At 40.9% G+C, this 21,045-nt stretch overlaps 1 protein-coding gene across 1 annotated transcript in view; it reads left to right on the plus strand.

The window, feature by feature from the left end:
- col14a1b (collagen, type XIV, alpha 1b) overlaps window positions 1-21,045 on the plus strand; it is a gene marked incomplete at both ends in the record, with an annotated part of 206,598 nt that overhangs the window by 24,787 nt on the left and 160,766 nt on the right. The window lies entirely within an intron of this gene.

Here is a 21,045-nt window from a genome sequence, read left to right on the forward strand (position 1 = left end):
CTCCCTCCTGGTAAGTCTGATGATGACACACCTTGCCTCTGAATCCCTGCCAGGCTACGTAGGTTTCTGTGTTGAGGCTCGTCCTCTGAGAAAATGGCAGCAGAGGGAGAGTTACATCACAGCCTGCATGATGGTAAAAGTACAGTATCTGCATGGAACATCAAGAGGAAGAGCTGTAGTTATGTGTCAGTGTCAATTAAAGCTACACTACAAGAATCTGATGCAAAATGGTCCTCAAAAATTAATCCAGCCAATATGGCACTGTTGACATTATAATGGGTTTTGTATTTAGAAATCTTTTGGCAACTATCCTCAAATTTAGTTAAACTATCTACAAACCCAGTGTCTTATTTTATCAGTAAACTAATCACTTACTTTGATATCTATATTATTTTATTGCTCTAAAGTGTGAGCATAATAGCTAAAATGTGAAATTTGACAGGCAGACTCATTTTGCTAATGTCAAAGGCTGCCAACAGGAAACCAAGCACTTCACCTGAACATCAGAAAAGGTCTCAGATCCTGTAGACGGGTAAAAACTTTATTTATAGAGCACTTCTACTGACCTCTCTTGGCCAGGACGCACTGAGCTGAGGACACACAGATGAACAGGTACCATCTTCACACACGACTGAAATCATTTTTATGGATAAACAGCATGGCATGAGTTGGTTGCCATGGTAGCTTTTCTCTCATGGATTTGCTGATGGGTTGTTGGGTATGTTAGTTTTGATGAAAGCTTGTCTGATGAGTTATTCTAATATGGAGAAGATTTTGCTGTTTGAAGTGTAATTTAGATACATTGAACAATAACAGCAGATTTATTAAAACAGAAACTGATGTTGTTCAGGTTTTTGCTATCAGATGATCTCGGAGTTTTGTTTGAAGTCTTTGGCAGCGGAGCAGCAGACAGACAGGCAGTTGTGGACTTGTTTCTGTAACATTTCAGTTAGATGAAAATAAAGTGTCTTTATTGTACCACTCTGACATTCCTGATGTACTATGTTACCCAGTTGGAATCCAGATCATTCAACAGCATGGCTCAGTGATCCAGCTGAATTAGCAGACAATGTTTGTATTTGTCTCAATGCTGTCGATCTGAGTTACATCACCATCTTGTTACTTTAGGCTCCTCACCTGTGTGTGTGTGTGTGTGTGACATTCCTGAAGCATCTGTCCTTACAAGGATAGAAATTTGAGGTCGGCAACAGGTGAAAGTAGTCCACAGGTTTACTGTAATCCACTACCTCTAAACCACATGAACTTTGTTGTGCAGCTTATCTTTTAAAAACATGTCCTCTAACCTGAACAAGCATATTGGTTATTTTCCCTCCTCTCTGATACAACCAATAGGAGCATCTCCTTATGCACTTAATGGTTGTGGATGAAGCTTTTACCTGTCTCAGTTTTGTGTTTTGTTGATCCATGCACCTTTACCTCCTTTTAGCATGTTCCTGCTTTAATCTTCCTCTTCTGCCCCTGGTTTTCTACAGCCTTTTACCGCCGATTCCTAATAAGCTGCTGCACAGATGACTAAAAGGTTCATTTCTTTGCAGGACAACCTTTTTAAAAAGCAAAAATTCCCCTTATTAGCTCCGTGTTCTCCCAAGCAGACCAGAAGTTCATTTAATTTCCCTGCATTATGAAAATTATGCAGGCTTAAAACGAGGGGCTTAAAATGTGAGAAATGAAAATATTAATATCATTATCCTCTCGATGACAGCCATGTTTACTTGTTGCCTTCAGGGTTATGACAAAATGCAGGAGCCGGTTCCTGCAGCCAGCTCTCAACACTTTGAGAGTTTTCTGTCAGTGAGTGTCACTGCTAAGTGCTTTAACTCGCAGTGCTAATGTAGCAGTTTAGGCATTCAGCTCTCTGAATGAGTACGATATTAAGGAAAAGCCTGTTTCATGCTCACAAGCTTTGTCCTTAACAATCCAGTTGATTAGAAGAAGGTTCCGAACCATTTTCTTGGGAGATGAAATAACCGCTATAAACACTCATTGTGCCATTGCACCGTAAAACATCACAGTGGCCCTCATTTATTAAACTTGCGTACACCAAAAAAATGGGTGTACACCAAATTCACCGCAAGGATCGGCATTTATTAATCTGAGCGTGAGCGTACGGTACGCACAAATCCCACGCCAGCTCTGACCAGGTGTACGCACATTTGGAACCAGCGTAGAACATGCAGGAAGGAGTGCTGCTGTGTCAGAATGATTATTAAACCATAGTCTAATAACGCAGCGATGTGGACCACATGTTGTTGTTGTTTATATTGATAAAAAGATTTTAAAAAAAAGTAGCCAAAAAAAAAAAAAAGAAACGATAAAATCAAGTCCGTGTTGAAAATATAACTCGAGTTTTATTTTGGGCAACTGAGATGAATTAAAAACCACGATATGTGACAGATGCTCGTTAATCAGCTGTGTGAACAGAAACAGTCAATGACAGACAGACCTGTTATTGTAGATCACACACAAACTTCCAACATCTGCAGCACCAGAGCATGACCGCACGGCTCCTCAGTCTCTCTCTCTGCCGGACACCGAAGCCTCGGTTGGGAGGGGGGGGGGGGGGGGGGCTCCGCGGCGGAGTGTTTTTCTTTTCTTTTTTTTTCCCCGTCACCGGGACCTGTCAGCGGGAGATCGAGCCGGTGTTTCACATCCCTCCAGCCGAACCATGCCAGCGGTACTGATGGTCATAAAGTAGCGTTCGCAGCAGTATGATTTCTCCTCAGTCACTTGTGTTTAGTAAACTGCAGGAGCATTTCATTAGATCGCTGTTTTTCCTGACGTGGTCGGTGACACATGCGTCTGCAGCCTCCATCCACCGGGATGACGCTTATCAATCACAAAATCTATCAATCTATCAATGTCCAGATATTTAATGTTGCCGCCCTCTCCCTGTTCAACGCGGTAATGTCGGTAAAGTCTCTCTTCTTGGCCGTCTTCCGTGTCTCCATGTCGTAAAAGGGGCAGGGCGACGCCTCTAAAGCAGGAATATATCGGGGCGTGACATTTAAATTACGCTCGTTTTCAGCCGCCGGATTTATCACCACCACGCCGGTTCTACGCCGAAATCAGCAGCGTACACACTTTTAGTAAATCACACGTGACACTTGCCGTACACTGATATTTACACCAGAATCTACACCAGATCCTGCGCAAGTTTGATAAATGAGGGCCAATGAGAGTATATGTGGTCGATGGATGAACGGAGAACCAGGCAGCAGCTGTGAAATGGATGTTGAGCTATAAGAGGTAAAGTGGACTCATTAAATGTAGTCCCATTTTTATTTCCAATCCTTATGGCCGCCTGCTGAAGTGTCCTTGAGCACGACACCCCAATTACTCGGGCTGGTTTCAGTCGCTGCCTCGCAGTGTGGCGTAGCTTCCTGTGGCAGTCCATTTATGATTCAACGTCTTTGCCATTTCTCCATCCTGGAAGGTGTTTTAGATAAAGGTTTTTTTTGTGTGTCCTCAGGTCGCTGCAAATAACCTGCAGAGTAAAATCTCATTATAACCCACAGCAGAATAATTCCAGAAGTAGTCGGAAAGTTCAAGATGTGAAACGGCACAATTTGGCTTTCAGCTCGACACTCAGGGTCTCGGTCAAGAACTCTGTGTTTAAGCTTGAACTTGTGACCTTTCATTTACAGACGCACTCACTCTGAGCACACTAAGTCTGTGTGTGTGTGAGTGTGTGTGTATGGTGGACTGACGTGACCCTTTTATTGAGGTCTAATTCCTTGTCCATTCATTGAGGCCACAGTAATTAGACTGTGTCAGGAGAAGACAGGCACGAATAATGATATCACAGCTTGGATCTCATGTTAACCTGCTCAGGGGCGTTGATGTGTTTGTGTGTGTTTGTGTGTTTGAGAGGAAAGTGAAAAAAAAGAAACAAGAGTATGTGTGTCATAAAATTGAGTCACACAGTTAATTTTGGCGATGCCACAAGTATGTGGAGAATGATTTGTGTACTTTTCTAACCTGTACTTATCCAGCGGTCGATTGCCGAGCAGTTGTTTTCTGCTCCTTGTCCAGGATCACTCTGATTTACATTCCTGTGTTTATAATCAGTGTGCCCTCGCTCTGACTCTGGTTTAAAATCTACCTAAAAAGATTTCTCCAAAACCGAGGTTTGGACCGACAAGACCTGGCTTGAGATTTATTCCAGCTTCACTGGTAACAAATCATCATCCTTGAAGCCATAGATACACCAGATGCTATCATATACTATAACTTGCCTAATTTGGGAGAAGGTGGTTTTTATTCTGTTGTGTTTTTAAGTCTTATCTTGGGTATTTATAACAAAGAACCAGAGATATGACTCAGTGCGTAATATGAGTCTTTCAATTATTAAGGTATTGATGGAAGCCTTTAGTCAGGAACCTCCTGATGTATCATTAAATCCCTCACTATATCAGTATTGCGGTGGCTGTGTAAATTCTCTCCCTTTTATTGGATAAATTAAGCAGCTTAATACCTATAATGTTAATGTGAGTTATTAGAGGTTAGGATTAAGAACACATGAGAAGGATTTATAGATTAAGCTTCAACACCGTGAGAAAATCAGGGAATACGTTTAAAAACCCCAGGATTTTGTTGTATAATATTTTCGGTGAAGCAGTCTGGAGGTTTTTTTTCTCACGTATATATATGAGAATGAAGAATTACCTAGATGCTCCCAGTCTTCAGATGATTCATCCGGCCTTTTTCTTCCTCACTTGAATGGTTCATCTCTTTGTTGTGAGGATGTATCTCTGCTGAGACAGCTGGTGTGGAAGGAGAGTCGGCCTCGCACAGTGTGGCAACGTGCAGCTGCACAAGGACAGTCAAGATGTGGATTTGCACGGCTGCATATGTCAATACTTGGACAAGTTGATGCGGATTTGTTCATGATTTTTTTTCCTGCATTCACAATATGGTGTGGTGCACTTGATGGGAGGAAAACAACTTATTTGTTTTTGATGCTTATTCTGCCAAATGCTGATGTGTAGACAGGGAAAGACATTTGTTTATTGTGAATCTCTGTCATATGTGGAGAGATAACTTGGTTACATAAACGTATGCAGAGGCTGAACAAATATTTTCTCTCTAAAACACAAACAGGTTGTGCAGAGTGGAATAGCAAATTGACATCATGGAGAAACATACTCATATGTTTTTTTTTTTTTTTTTTTTACAAAATTAAAACTACTATGATGTAATAAAACAAACCAGATGGCTCAATGTTGCTTCAAGATAACAGAATCAGAAAAATGTTTATTGTCCATTATTATCCAGTGAAATCACACATATTTGGACGTGTTGGACTAAAGAACCTTTGCTTGTTTATGAAGTTAATGGATTTTGAGCAGATTTATTTTTTGTAAGTGTTGGTTCTGGACGGAGGGGAGTTCATATCAGACATCTGACAGGAGGAGTCAGAGCGAGTTATGAAGGAGCGCCTGAGTGATGAGGTTGGGTTTCCTTTAGATCAGACGGTCGTCGCTGGGCGGTGCCTGTTGTTCTGCTTGTACAGTAGTTGAACTCAAATTTGACATTCACTGATTAGATAAGAAGATATCTGGTTGAAGAATAAACACATCTGAACAAACTGATTTTTTTTTTTGATATGATCTAAATGTGAATAAATCACAGCAGTGTCAAATCGTAGTAAAGAAGTAGCAAACAATAGCAGCTTATTGGAGTTTCATTGACTTGTCAAGATGAAAATGGTGAAACACAAACACGGCCTCCAGAAGAAGTAAAGGGGTTAAGCCTATTGATGTTTGCTGGTTGTTGCAGGGTAATTCTGTGTAGCATTTAACCGCACATTAAAACGCACTTAGCGGCTTTGTAGCCGAGCAATTACACTTAATGAACAGCGTAATTCCCATTCCACCATTGTTTGCGAAGCTTGTGTACGCAGTTGGTTTTGAAAGTCTGGGACCACTCTCCCACTTGGACGTAAATGAGGCTTGAATTAGAGTCCTGAGCCACGCGCCCACAGGAAGCCGTTGGAAAGCCTTCTGACACACTGTGGCCTTCAGCGGGATTTACAAACAGCTGCTGAACGCGATGTCAATCTGCTACGCCACAAATAAAGATGAACGATGAACCAATAAATCACCCGTGCCCGTGATGCAGGGTGCTGGGAAGGGCCAGGGAGCAGAGGAGGTGTTGATTTAGTGAAATTGGAAAGAGAGAGAGGCACAGAGAGAGAGGGAGAGCGACCACTAATGCAGGAAAGATGGAAGGGTTTCAATGCAGCTGAAGCTCCATCAACTTCTATTTGACACTATGACAACCTCATTTAGATCTGAGAGAGAAATGAGGGGGAGAGAGACTGAGGAAGGTTAGAGCAGTGGAAACGCTCTGCGCTGCCTCTGACATCTGGTTGTCTGATTGGAAACAGCAGAATAAGGACGGTTTCTGGGTGGCATGCTGCTCTATTTGGAGATGGTTGGTGCTTTTGTTCTTTCTGCTGTGGTGTGGTGCAAACAGAAGATCAGTTGTGGTCATTAAATCAGTCATTAATGGAAATCTACTGCTGGATCTTCCCATCGACTTCACCTCTTTCCCCTTTTAAGATTATAAACCTCATTATCTGATGTTGCTTTTGTAGCACATTTTCTTAATACCTTATTTCTTGCTTCTTTTGTGTTGTGTTGTTTCTGTTTTGATGATTTGTGTTTGTGGTTGTTTCTGGTTCTCAGGCCCTCCCTTGGAAAACAGATCTTAATCTCAAAGAGACGACCTGATTGAATACATAAAATAAGCTGAGATACACTGAGCAGAGGGACAGTGTGCAGGTGTGTGCACGCTCTTCCCCATGCAGACGTCACCAGGCCATAGGAAATTAAACCTATACTATAAGTGAGCTTACATGTAGCAACAGAAAAATAGGTCGCCAGTGTGTCTGTGGTGTTGAGTGAAACCTGTTGGGACAACATCAGACTGCAGTCATATGATCTGATGCACTGATGCACCTTTTGACCTTGAGCGTGGTGGAGTCGGTGGGCTTCATCATGCTCATTGCCGTAGATACGAGCATGTTTCATGGTCATGTTTTTTCATTTGTTTTCCTTCTGTTTCCGTGCTGTGAATATGCAACAGTTTCAGTTTGTTCTTCAGAAGGAAAAAAAAACACTTTTTCTGTTTCTTTAATCTCTGAAAATATTTCTGCCTAATATCTTTCCCCTCCTCTTTACCCTTGCCATCCATTTTTCTTTCAGCCACTTGTTTTTGTCTTTTGCCACCTGTTTATTGGCTGCATTCCCTGTTTCTGTAACAGGCTTTTGTTTTTTCTTCCTTTATCTCCTGAATCTCTTCATGTTTCCCAATAGTCTTCATTTACTCATTGTTTTCCCTTTTTCCTTCATCTTTTCCTGACTCATGTTTGCAAAGTTAAGGTCCTCCTCTCTGTCCTCTGCTTTCTCTTTCCTTTACTTTCTCTTTTCTATCCTGACTGACAGGGTTGTGATTGTTCTTGCACATTTCCTCAAATGATGGCATATTTTCTCATTTACCTTTCCTGGCTTCCTGTCGTTGTTTTCTCGCAAGGTCACTTATTCAGCAAACCTGGCATCTAATTTCCGCTTCTATTATTGTTTGACAGTCAACTGCACCCTGTCATTTGCTTGCTTTCATATGTTACTTGTAAACCGTGAAGACACGGCTGATCAGATTTGAATAATACTAATTAAAGCCTTAAACAGCGGTGTGCATCAGCTGGAGCTTCCTGTTCTTAGTCAGCATGACATTAGAGACTAACGCCTCCTGAGTAAGAGTACCTTAGGACCAAAGAAAGGCATGTTCAAAGAAGAAACAGCCCCAGTGAGTGTTGTGGAGGAGCACTTGTGGTGCAGATATCTCATGTTAAGGAAAGTAGTTGAAAAGGAATGCAGGTATTTCTGCTCTCAATATCTCATACTCACTCAGTTCCTTTAGTAGTAATATTAAAGATAATTGTGTAGGAATTACTCCCATCTAGCGTTGCATTTGTATATCGCAAGCAACTCAATCGTATTTGTGATGCTGCATTCACGTGAAATTGGGCAGACGGCAGGCGGACGACAGCCGCTGCACGTAACGACATAAACAAGCCTCTATGTAAACAAGTGGTCCGTCAGCACGAGACAAAACGACACACGTGACAATATGTTGTCATGGCAATGTCGTATATTTTACCTGACCTACGTTTTACCGGCTTTCTCTCGACTTCTGTGACTAAAATGACATCTGGTTTGTTAACGACGGTCATCTGCCCGACTGCACGTGAATGCAGCATCAGTGTAACGCTCCATTCCTCCTCACTGCGTTACCGCGGGTTTCCGTGGTTTCCTACCGTCACGCTGCCACTGAACGTAAAAACATGGCGACACGACATGGCAGCCAGCACCAAGCTTACCCGCTCCATGTAGATATGAATGATATGAACGGCAAATTCAGAGCTTACCGGAACACTTCAGTTTGTTGATGGGGGTGATTAATGAAAAACATACTTTTGAACGAAATAATAGATTTTCGTGAATAGATAACAGGAGAGGTTACATAATGTTCCCTTAAATGATGGTTAACCACAGAATTTAGGTATTTCATTTCTTTGTATAAATGCAAAATACTCGAGTTTTACAAAGTGCTCTCATGAAGTTTTCATTTCTGGATTGTTTGGAGTGAGCAGGAGAGAAAGAGCTGGGCAGTTAAAATGAACACTGGAAGTGACAATGACTGAACTGTTCTTCTGTCCTCACGCTCTCTGTGTCCCTCTGTATCTCACTGACACACACACACACACACGCACTCAGACACTTGCATACTTTTGTGCACACACACTTACTGTACACACACAAGTGTCACTGTCGTTCTCAGTTTTGTTCATTCTGCTGCTGAGTGTGTGCATGTGTGAGTATTTCCTTTTTTCTCTGTCTTGTGAGAGTTCTCATTAAAGAACATCAAAATCTTCTTTTACCACACACACACACATACACACACTCTCGGTGACTCACAGCTCTTTGTCAGAAGCAGTGTGAACTCCGTCCCCAGAGGAGACGACGTACTTGTGAAAATAATATCAACACGAACTCGCAGCAGCACGCCGGTGACAGGCGTGTTGTCGCTTGTGTGACCTGTGCGACACAGTGGGGCAGGTTTAATATCACCTCATGACATAGTTACCTTCACCATTTCTAACACCGCTGCTTCTTATTGGCAGACTGACTCCAAAATTAGCTCATCTGGTTGAGCTGAGAAAGACAAAGTGAAATAAAACCCATGTCAAGAAATCAATTTAGCTGGATTTATGTGATTTAGGGAAACATTTGAATTGAATGAATAAATGAATGAAATATTCTGAATACACATGAGTCACTCAGACCATTTAACTCCTTTTAATCAGATATTTGCACCAACAGCTGTTGTTAATGAGTATTTCAGCTGTCAGTAGAGTTTCGGTTAATATCTCTAGTGGAAGATCCAATCAGTACTTATTGTATCAACAACTCTATCATTATCGTTGTTATCAAGTTTCCTGGGCTGAAGGTGATGTAGGAGTAGGGCTGGGCGATATATCGATATAAAAAATATATCAATATATTTTTTAATGGGATATGGAATTTGACCATATCGTATATCGATATAGTTCAAATTTGCGCTGTGATCCTTGCTCCATTCAGGCTGCTGATCTAGAGCTCTCTGCACTGCTCGCCGCGCTCCGAGAACGTCTCTGGCTCCGCGCCGCAGCCCCTCCTCTTCCTATTTATTCATGCTTATCAGACCGCTGCTTCACCAGCTGACCGAGAGGAAAGCACCGAGTCCACGTCGACCTCGTTGCCGTTAATGAGCCGAGCCGCGGCTCTCGAGGCTCAGTCAGCTGCTGTAGCACGGCTGTTAGCCGTTAGCTGTTATTAGCCGTTAGCCATTAGCAGGTCGTCCCCTGCAGCAGCGTCAGAGCTCCAGACCTCTGTGAGCCACGGTGCTTTCACCAGATTCAGCTCGTAAGGTTCGCGTTTACACCATGGATCTATGATAATAATACATCCATGGTTTACACACGTTTGTTTTCACTCTGGTCCAAACCGTGGATCCGTGAGTCTCACGTGACGTTTCCATGACGACTGACCGGAAAAAGACGTGGGGCACGTGACTCCAGGTGTTTTTTAGTTTTTAGTGCAGACAATTGATATTATTTATTTAAATAGTTTTTTTATGATTGGTTGAACAACATTTCAAGAGGGCCTTTCTATAAGACTGCTATAGCTGGTGTTTAGTATGTTACAGAAATGTCTTAATAATACATGATAATGACAATATTTTCAAATTTCCAGCCAACTTTTAACATTGATCTTAGAAGAGGCCTTATGGAATCACGCCTTCTAAAATCCATTACTCCATTACTTTGATTTAAAAGGTACTCTTGTCAGGCAGTATTTATGTTAACATTTTGTTATTTGAGGAGCTGAACATTTATTCATGAACCTGATGAAGAAACCTGTTTATTATTTATTCATTTGATTTTGCAACTGTTCACTGAAATAGCCGGTTTCAATAAAACTACCTGTGACTTGTCATATTTGGCTTTAACTTTGACTGAACATTTGCTCTCACTTTGCGGAAAAATATCGGGATATATATCGTATATCGATATTCAGACTAAATATATCGGGATATGACTTTTGGTCCATATCGCCCAGCCCTATGTTGGAGTATGAAGTCTATTTTCATGCCTGTGGACTTTTACAGTGGAAGCTTACGGACGGTTTTGAATTTAAGCTACAATATCAGAACAACACCTTCAATCATTGCTGCTTATCTGAAAAATATAAATCTGCAAAATTAAACTTTAATTTTCTTATTTCCCTGCAAACACGTCCTGCATGACTGTTGATTATGTTTACTCTTTTCAGTCAAACTACTTTGGCTGAATATTGACGTCTTCCTTTGATGCTTCCACAGGTGAAACTCTTTATTCATCTTCTGTGTTGTTGGCATCTGCTTATAGTTAGTGCAGCTCTACTGCTGAGGCTGAGAAGGCGATTGATAAAACTTTCATGAACTGTTTTTGTTTGGATAACTTTATTTAGTATGAATCAGTAATTGGGGAGCGCAGCAGCAACACCTCCACAGCACAAAGTGGAAAGAGGACGACACAGTTCTCCCACATCAAACAGCGCTGAGGCTCAGTGGTGATGATTTGTGAAAGGCTGATGAAGAAATCAGACTCTCAGTCGACATGTTTGTTCTCCTCGGAGAGCAGAGGAATGGGGAATGACATCCGTAAGCAGGAACATTATCATGGGTAAACAGTCAGCTGGCATTTTATTAGGTACACCCAACTCAAACTAATACAACAGACCTACGGTACAATAAAACCTTTCGTCATGAAGGTTATAATATTCGTTTTCATTGGTTTTATTTAACATGGGTGTTAATTCACCTTTACTGTAATTTTAGCAACTGCAGTTCAGCGTTATTGTGTTAAAATAACAGATGTTTCTATTATTATTTTTTTCACCTCATACATCAATGAAGGTAGCCTTAATAATACCAGCAGCACCACAGATGAAATCCTGCTGAATTACAGCTGAATTAACACATCGTAAACTACTTCAAATCATTGGTAGGTGATGGCGTTAATCATTTGTTTCTACATGATGTTTTTCCACACAACGGGGTATTTTGCTCCGGTTGTGTGAACGCTTCCTGTTTCCTCATCATGATTCAGAACGCAAGGAAGCCGAGCAGTTACCTGTGGTGTGTAATCACCTTCTATTTTCATCTCCTCTCTCCGGGCTCAGAGAGACGATCTTCCCAGTGGCATGTGGACTGATGAAATAGAGGAAACGTCGAATCGCCGTCATCTGCTCGGCGATAACCCCGCCGCCTGGGCACCACTCTCGCTGCTCGGTGCCTCACGGGAGCAATCAGATCCCTCACATGTCGTGCCGAGTTCCTGTGTCATTATGGATTCATTTAGAGCATTCTTGTATAAAAAGGCCTCATTACAACAGGAGGATGCATAGCGCCATTATGCCTCAGTGTGGTGCACACTAATTACGCTTGGAGCTGTGTGTGATATACAATTTACAGGCTAGAGATGGTACCAGAAGTTAATAATGCAAGACAACGTGTGCTGATGGCAGATTAAAAAACTGTATGAATAATGCAAAAATTTAACAATTTTGAACAAATCTGATTTGGAAATGCAATAATTTTTATACCTTATATCACATCTAACGAACCAAACTAAACATGTTTGGGTAAATTAGGACACGTATCTAATGTTTTATGAAGAGGTAATTTTCCATGCTTTTTGACATTTACATTCACATCATTTACTGCCGTGTCAAACAATCTGAAACATACCTGCAATTTTTTTAAGTCACTGTCAGTTTTAACAGCATCAATAAATGGGAAGAACCATAAAGATGCCATCGCAGCTGAGCTTGAGGCTGAGCACGGTTGAAAACGAGAATGCCTTGGAGACATCGAGAGTTGAATTTTTCAGAAATTTCTATAATGAAGACAAATCGGGAGTAGTAGTTTGCCCCCAGTCCTACTATAAATTAGATTTCAAAGAAAATGGCACCCTCCTTCAGAGAATGTTTGATACTGGTTGGAGAAACACCTACGATAGAAAGCCGTATTTCTTTCTTTGCACTTTAGAGCCATTTATTTCTTACTGTAAGACGAGACCGAGCTGAGCTATGATTCATGAGCTTTCTTGTCCATATTTGGATTTATTTTGACAGTGATGAGGTGCATTAAATCTCCTGTAAGCTTGTAACTGAAGCTCCTCATCCAGCCAAATCATTTTTTGCATTTTGCTGTGTAACTGTAGCAGAAGGCTTCCTCTGCAGAGGCTGAACTGGTTCAACAGAGGCAACAAATGGCAGCTGATGCGTTTGTATCCCATAGAGATGTCTATGCCTGATACTGTTGGCTGTTCAAAGAAACTAGTTTTTTGATTTGTAGCATTGCAACACATCCGTTCTGCAAAGTGTGCATAAGACGATAGATTTACTATTTATTTGTGACCTTTATTTTCACAGGGACACTCTTTGTGCTGAGTGTGCTGGTTTACTGCACCACCAAACTTCACATTTATATTATTGGACGTTTTGCATCTGGGAGCAGAGCAAGGGCACTCACTCCCTGAAAAGCATCTCTGGTGTAACTAAGAGTTAAGTGCCTTGCTCAAGGGCATGAAATCATGAGAGCGTTCACTTTCCTGTTGACATCTCCATCTGGACGACAAAACTAAAACACAAACCTTTAGGTATCAAATATGTTTTTGCAACTTCCATGAGTCTTTTGAGAAATGTTTGTAATAATCACCCCAACTAACATCTTCGGGCCATCGTGATCCAAACACAGGTTAAAACAAACTCTTTGAAGATTTTGCCACTGGTGTTTGACTCTGGTTCAGAGATGTGATGTTGTGAGGATGGCAAGAGACACATGAGATTAGAGATGTAATCCAGGGCTCAGAGGAATCTGCAGCTGCATCCTAACCAGCTTGCCCTTCTTTCATGTTTCGTAGAGAAATTAGGTGCTTAGATGTCCTCAGCTTGACGTGTCAGTTGTCCACTTACTCATTATGTCTATGGGTAGAAAGCCCTGGATTTACTGTCAACGTGTCAGATGTTTCTTTTCTCTCTCTGTGGAGGAATTTAAAACATCCGTGATACTCTCTTAAAAAGTTCCAAAGGAAATACCAAAAGTAATTGACACTTTACAATGACTAAATAAGATGAACCCACAATAACGATTATCTTTCTTCACATCTTAAGGCCTCGTTCTAAAATAAGTAATGCAAATATAAAAATGACTGCAACATATTGTTGCACCCATTTAACTTGTAGCTAGCATATTGCTAAAAGATATTCATCCAAAATACATTCAAGAACATCCGTTTGAATGACTGAAGCCTGCTGGCTGCACTTTTGGACTGGTTACCAAATAAACAAACGGACAAACAACATAGACATCAAGTGAACTTTAATTGATCAAAATACATTCAAAAGATTATTTCTGAGTGCTACGTTCAAAATTATTTCAGAGCCTCTAGTGTTTAGGTTGTGTAATTCCACTGAAAGGTATAACAGAACCTACCATTGTTTCTAGAAATGATGAGTTTGAAGTTACGTAAGCCAGGAGAAGCTGCAGGATGCTTATGTGAGGTATTGTAAGATTGGGAATATAAAACAACTTCCAGGTGCTGTGTTGGGGACTGTACCTGTTGAACTCTCCACATGGATGGCCGCGTGGAATTCACATGACAGTCTGTCTTGTTGGCGTGGAGCTGTGGAATCAGAGGCAGCCGACCTTTTGACCTCATGTCGTGTAAATTAGCTGAACGTAGATAAATCTATCACCGAGGCCTAAGGTGTGATTTGCTCACCTTTGACTTGACAGGTGTTGGCCTTGCCTCGAGCCTTTAGTTTCAGCCCTGACCAGGCTTTGACCGCTGGACGTCTAGAAGGGAGGAGATATTGAAGAAGTTGTGTTTGAAACTTTCCTTTATTCGAAAGTAAAAATGTTCGGTAACTTTTCGTGTTTATCTGAAACAGAGAAGAAATGTTTTTATTTTCTCTGCTGCTTTGTGGAAAAAAGGAACATAGAGTTTTCATAATTTCAGGGTTGTCTCCCATCATGCAGTTAGAAATATGTGGGTGATGTAATATTTCCTCTTTCATTTTGAAATAACATTTTATAGGAACAAAGAAAGAAGAAAATAAGTTATTATAATTCTTTGTATCTCTGCAGTAGTGGAGAACAGAATGTAGAGCTTCAACGTACTTCAGAAACAATGCTGGAAAATAACAACATATTTTAGACAAAATGTGAAATGAGTCGACCAGTGGATCCTGATGGAGTTTAGTTCCTTACGCTATAGATCTGCAGAGTTTGAGTAAGTTCCTTGTCCTATAGATTTTAGGAGTCAGAGTCCTGCCTAAGCACAGTCTGTATCAACTTTTGGCCCTGTTTACACCCATGAATATGCATGAGCAATGTCAGTAAACAGAAAGGACTCATTATAATATTGTTTACACTTGCCCGACTTGGGTCACGTCCTCTGTTTGATAGCCTTGACCCTTGCTGTCTCAGGACGGGGCTCAGACCTGCACCAGTGTGACTTTTTGACCTGTGGACAAACATTTCACCTGAGGGGCCTCTCTGCTAATAGCCACCGAGGTGAAGAATCTGTCAGCAAACCTTTGTTTTCTAAGTTTCCGCTCTCTCCCTCCCTTTTCTCTCTTATTTTCCTCCTTTTTAACCTTAATTTCATTCATCTTAAAACTACTGTATGTCCCCCTCAGACGGCAAGTTACGTCACCTTAGCGGAGGGATGTTTCAGACGTGTAATGTGTTGTGTTGTTGGCTCTGGCGTTTCCAGAGGACAAATGCGCATCAGTCATTCACGTCAGAGACTCTTCACCCTTCTCGGTTTGTCACAGCGTCACACGTCAATCCATGCAAACCCACACCAGGACATTTCAGATCGTATCAGAGAAGAAAACAACAGCAGAAAATCCGGCTGCAAGCGACAATAAAAAGGCTTCCCAGAGTGTGACAAAGCATGCAGCTTGTTCCCTGTTTACCCCATCAGGCATCATAGGTGTTTTGGTTTTTGTCTTGACAAAAGAAGTTCAGATAGCTGTTTTAAATCCTGACATATGAACATATGGCTCAGCATATTGAGAAAAAAGTTTTCCCCTAGAATTCTTGTGCCGTGGTTTTACTATCAGCTAAAGTTTGTGTTAGTGTTGTGCAAAGGCATGAACAGCATTCGTATTTAAACAGTTGTATTAGTTCAACGAAGTCCTGTAAAATTGTTAATAAACAATTCTTACAGTAATTTTCATAATGACATATCAGTTTAAGTTTTTAGAAGGTCAGTCAGCCATGGTGGTTATTTCAAGTCAACATCTTATTCTTAAAGGGATAGTTCACCCTAGAATGATATTTCGCTCATTATCTACTCACCCTCATGTTGACTAAGGGCTGGAAGAATTTTCAGAGTCCACCGTCCCTTCTCTGAGTTACAGGGGGTCTTGGCGTAGCAGTGCATTTCAATGCAACGGTTGCAAAGGGACACCAGAGCTCTTCGTAAAAAAACACACACAAAAAAACATCCAAATACCTCCATGATGCTCGTATGTAATGTCCGTCTTGTGCTGAAGCCCCAAATTGCGTAATTGCCCGGAAAATATTAAATAAGTCTATATTTTAAGCTTGTTTGTAGCGGAAGCTTCTCGAAGCTCCTCTTCCTGGTCCGTCCAAATCTCGCGTGATTCGCAGTAACCGCACTGACGCCGGCGCAAATCACGCGAGATTTGGACGGACCAGGAAGAGAAGCTTCGAGAAGCTTCCGCTACAAACAAGCTTAAAATATAGACTTATTTAATTTTTTTCGGGACAATTACGCAATTTGGGGCTTCAGCACAAGACAGAAATTACATACGAGCATCATGGAGGTATTTGGATGTTTTTTTGTGTGTGTTTTTTTACGAAGAGCTCTGGTGTCCCTTTGCAACCGTTGCATTGAAATGCACTGCTACGCCAAGACCCCCTGTAACTCAGAGAAGGAAGGAAAATTCTTCCAGCCCTTAGTCAACATGAGGGTGAGTAGATAATGAGCGAAATATCATTCTAGGGTGAACTATCCCTTTAAATCAAGAAAGAAACAAGAAATTACATGTCGTACTTCCTTTGCAGAGGTGTCCAACATGTACACTTGAATATCTTCAAATCATAGGAATCACTTCCTTCATTTGTTTCCCCATTATGTTTTATTGCTTTGCATTTTTCTGTTTATATCTCATTGGTTGCTCCTCTATCATCAGCATTACTGATACATTACATTAGTATTAGTAGCTGTAAAGTGAAAATAGAGACACATTGTTTTGCCACTGTAGCATGAATAAGTAATAACACACGAATGCTGATGATAATTTACAAGGGAAAGAATCAGTACAGCAGACAGAAGAAGAAATAAAGGAAAACAAAGGCCAAGGGGAAGATTAGCAAATCAAGCAGAAAGAATTACAACATTGGTATTCGCAGCAGACATGCTTGTGTAGTTGCAGCCTTTAATATGCATCTGTCACAGCTTTTTTCATTGCTTCCTCTTCTCTCTCTCTCTCTCTCTCTCTCTTTGTTCTTTTTCACCATCTGTGCAGGTGCTTGCATTCTTTTTTTTTCTTTTTTTTTTTTACATAAGTTGGTAAAGGAATCCAGGGCCCCTTTCACTTTAAGCCCTAAAACACTGTTTTGCCCATTTCGCTACCTTAATTGCCCAAGACACATCCTTCCTCCTCATCCTTAAACTTGATCCTCTTCACAAGTTTTATTATTCACACCTCGTCTCATGTGTTTCCAAATTGACAGGACTTGCAAATATTGTATTTTTAAATGTCTTTTCATTTTTCTCTCTTTTCCTTGATTTAGTCATGGATTTAGTCATTGAACAATTGAATGAAGGTTTTCTGGTAACAGTTTATTAAATTGAGGAACAAAGTCATTTTAAAGACATCGATTAGTCTTTTGTGTTTGGACTTGATCGTTATATTTTGAAAAGAAATGAATTATTAGAAGACATCCAATAACAGATACTCATCACAATCAGACAAAAGTGCCTTAAAGGACAAACCCAACAAGGATTGTTCACTTCAGTTCAAAACTGCCTAGAAATAATCTGAACACTTTGTATTCAGTCGTTGAGGAAACGTAGCCCGATGATGCTGCTGTTAACTCTTTCGCACTCTTTTGACGAGTTTTCTCGTCATTGCATGCCCAAACTTTGGCGACCTTTGACGAGAAAACTCATCAAAATCGTTTTTTTTTACAGATTATGATAATACTCTCAAATACCTTGTGTGTGAATATCGTAGTCCTCCGATATGTAAAACTGATTTAAACTACAATCAAAAATGATGTTTTTTATAAAATGTGTGATCTTTGTTTTGTCTGAGTAAGGACAGCTTTGGTCGACTTGCATGACGACCATGGCTGCTAGGAGGACAGATATTACCTTTGTAGTGTGTTGTACACGTGCAGCTTTAGCCATCGCAAACCCCATCAATATCAGACCTCAGATCAGAGATGAGATTTATGCTTCGTTGCGGCAGACGCCAAATGTCGCCGGAACAGCAAAAACAAACAAATGGTCGAGTCGGACGGGACGGCAAAATGCGTCACGATGTTGCTATGGCAATGTCCACATACTCATACGTCCATCTGGTTGAGGATACCGTCATGGCAGACGGCATAAGTTAAAATATTTTAACTCTGAACAGCCCCCCCCCCTAAGTTTTTACCACCGTCCTCTCGTCCACTTACATGACATCTGGTTTGCCGTCTGCCGGACTCCATGTGAACGCAGTTTTTTCGAGGAGCACGTTGGAAATTCACTCTTCAACCACGCGAAAGCCGCTTGTTTCTAGTTCGCTTCTATGTTGGAAAAAAAAGGTAAACAAATAGCTAAAAACACGTGGTCTCAGCGAGATGTTATGAGCAAGTAATTGAGGTCACGGAAGAGTTAAAGTTCTTCTCAAAGTTACTGTAATCTACAAAGGTCATAATAATAGCGATCAGTGTCAGGACTAACAGAAGAGAGGAAGAGATACTAGTTATTGACCAATGAGCCTTCAATCTCTGCAAAATGAATCTGTCAACCAGAAGCGGCTGTTCACCACAGTTCACCCTGCAAATCACTGTCAAGTCAACAAACAGAACAGCTGTCTGTGAAAGTGACACTTCTCTGTGTCTACATTTTTGTCTATCGTAGTTTGGAACAACATGCTGAGTCACAAACGTGTTGACAGACACACAAATATTTCACTTTTACTTTAAAATGCTTTAGTGTCATTCAGCTCATGCTGACTTGCAGCAACAACCCAAGAATGAGCTTAAGTTTCTGTGCGGCTCAGCGCTCGACAAACTGATAATCAGCGCCAAGGCTCAAGGCTCATTCTTTCCAGAGCAGTGAAGTAATTGTGCGTCTTATGTGTCACTGCTTTCATCTGCCCACTGAAGTGGTATTAGATAGCAGCACTGAGACTCTCCTGGTCGACCGAGGAGGAGGTTTGAATTCCGACACTGTAGAGACTTGTAAGGAGTGATACACTTCTTAGTTCCTGTCAATGATGAATGAAATGACTGCTGAAGAATGCCCTCGCCAGCCTTGCAAACACACACATCGATGCACACACCCCCACTCCACACCTACCGAGATGTTGAAACATGCTGCAACCTGAAAGAAATATTCTCTTATACATCTGGAGGATAAGAAATCATGTGCCAGCGGGTGCAGATATACAGTGTAGGGTCCCAAAAGTGTTTCGTAGTGGTATGTATTAAATTTATTCTGAAGACAAAGCAAACCGCAAACCAGTGACTGATGCTCATTGTTCCCTTATTTGTACAGTTTTTACTTAGGTAGGTAAATCATCAGTGTTTTGTTTTTATAATCATTGCTGCCTTATGGCTGAGTGTGTTTTGTTAAGCTCTATTTATTCAGGGAAGAGTCACTGGGCACGTAGAGCTCCTCGCTTTGCTTCATTTGCTCCCAAATTTACAGTTTACCAGTCTTAAACTGCGTTCTGCTTTGGTTCTATGAGGCTGATACAGTAAATACACAAACAATAAGCATAAAGAGGCTAATAGCGTCTACAGAAATGCAGGGTTAATGGCAATTACTTGTCATTATTGTGTCATTACACAAAGCCTAAATTGCAGCATGTAAAAAATCCGATGCTTAAGTTGAGTCATCAGATTTAATTAGAAGAGAGGGGAAAACCTTGTAGCCAAATCTTGAGGAACCTATAAATATAGTGCTTGATGCTCAGTTATGGCTTGGTGGGAGCCTTATTTTGCATGATCATACACATTTGCCTGATGGTCTCTCTGTAATATTGACTCTCTAATAAAGGTAAATGATATGCCAAGGGACGTTCATCTTATAAAGCACCATTCAGATGCACTGTGCTGCACACAGGCGTGGAAATACGATGAATAGAAATAAGCAGATAAAGGAGCTCAACTCAGATAAATCTGAGTCTCTGGAAGTTGGTTTCAGCTTTGAATTGTATCATTTCTATATACAGACAGTATATTAAATTCTCACCTGAGCAGTGAGCTAGCTACTTTATTAGAACAAGTAATGAATGAACAACACTGAGGGAAATGTAATTGTTATTTCTTGTTTCTCCGGAAAAAGAAACAAAGATTTAAAAAAAAAACAACAACAACTGAAACTTTGTGGCACTTTGCAGAAATCATGTTGGTACTTAACATTAAAGTTTAATTGTGATTAATGCAAAAAAAAAAAAAAAGACATTTAAACCAAACTGGATCACAGAGAATCGAAGACGGGCGCTGAAGTGATTGATATGTGAAGTTAGACTCCCTGAGAACTGATGATACTGTGGTGTGTTTCTTCCCGGTGCATCAACGCTCTAGCAGCTTGGCTCCTCAGAGTTTTATGTCTTGCTCAGATGCATCTTGGCAGCATTTACTAATTCTTATTGTTGGGTCGATGGTGATTAAAAACCAGCAACCAATGACTCCACAGCAATACAAGCTCTCAGAGGTTCCCAAAACTCCTTGTGAAGGATAATTGGCTGATAGAAATATGGTTGTTTCCTAATTCGGTTGGCCTTTGGCTCACTTTGTACTACTGGACGGGCTTTTGTAAAGGAACTGCTGTTGCCTCATTAGAGTGTGGTCTGTTTTATCACCCAGTAAACTGTTGAGACAAACAACAGAGTGGGCTGTTATTTTTCATCTGCTAAAACTAAGTGCCTGGCTCCTCTAGGGTTTAATTATACTGTGTTGAACTGAATTAGAATTAATGAAACACTTTGTAATACTTTGGGACAGAAGCTGCACATCAAGTTGTCCTACTTTCACCACTGCAGATCTATCATGTGAGCTGCTGTAGGCTGCACAAAAAATCTGTGTGCATGTTTTACATCCCTGTTTTTAAAATCTGGTTCATATGTAACATTGTGGTCATTCATTCTAATACAGAATGATTTCACACCACAA

This window comes from Trachurus trachurus (assembly GCF_905171665.1).
Source record: "Trachurus trachurus genome assembly, chromosome: 11".
Classification (NCBI taxonomy): Eukaryota; Metazoa; Chordata; class Actinopteri; order Carangiformes; family Carangidae; genus Trachurus; species Trachurus trachurus.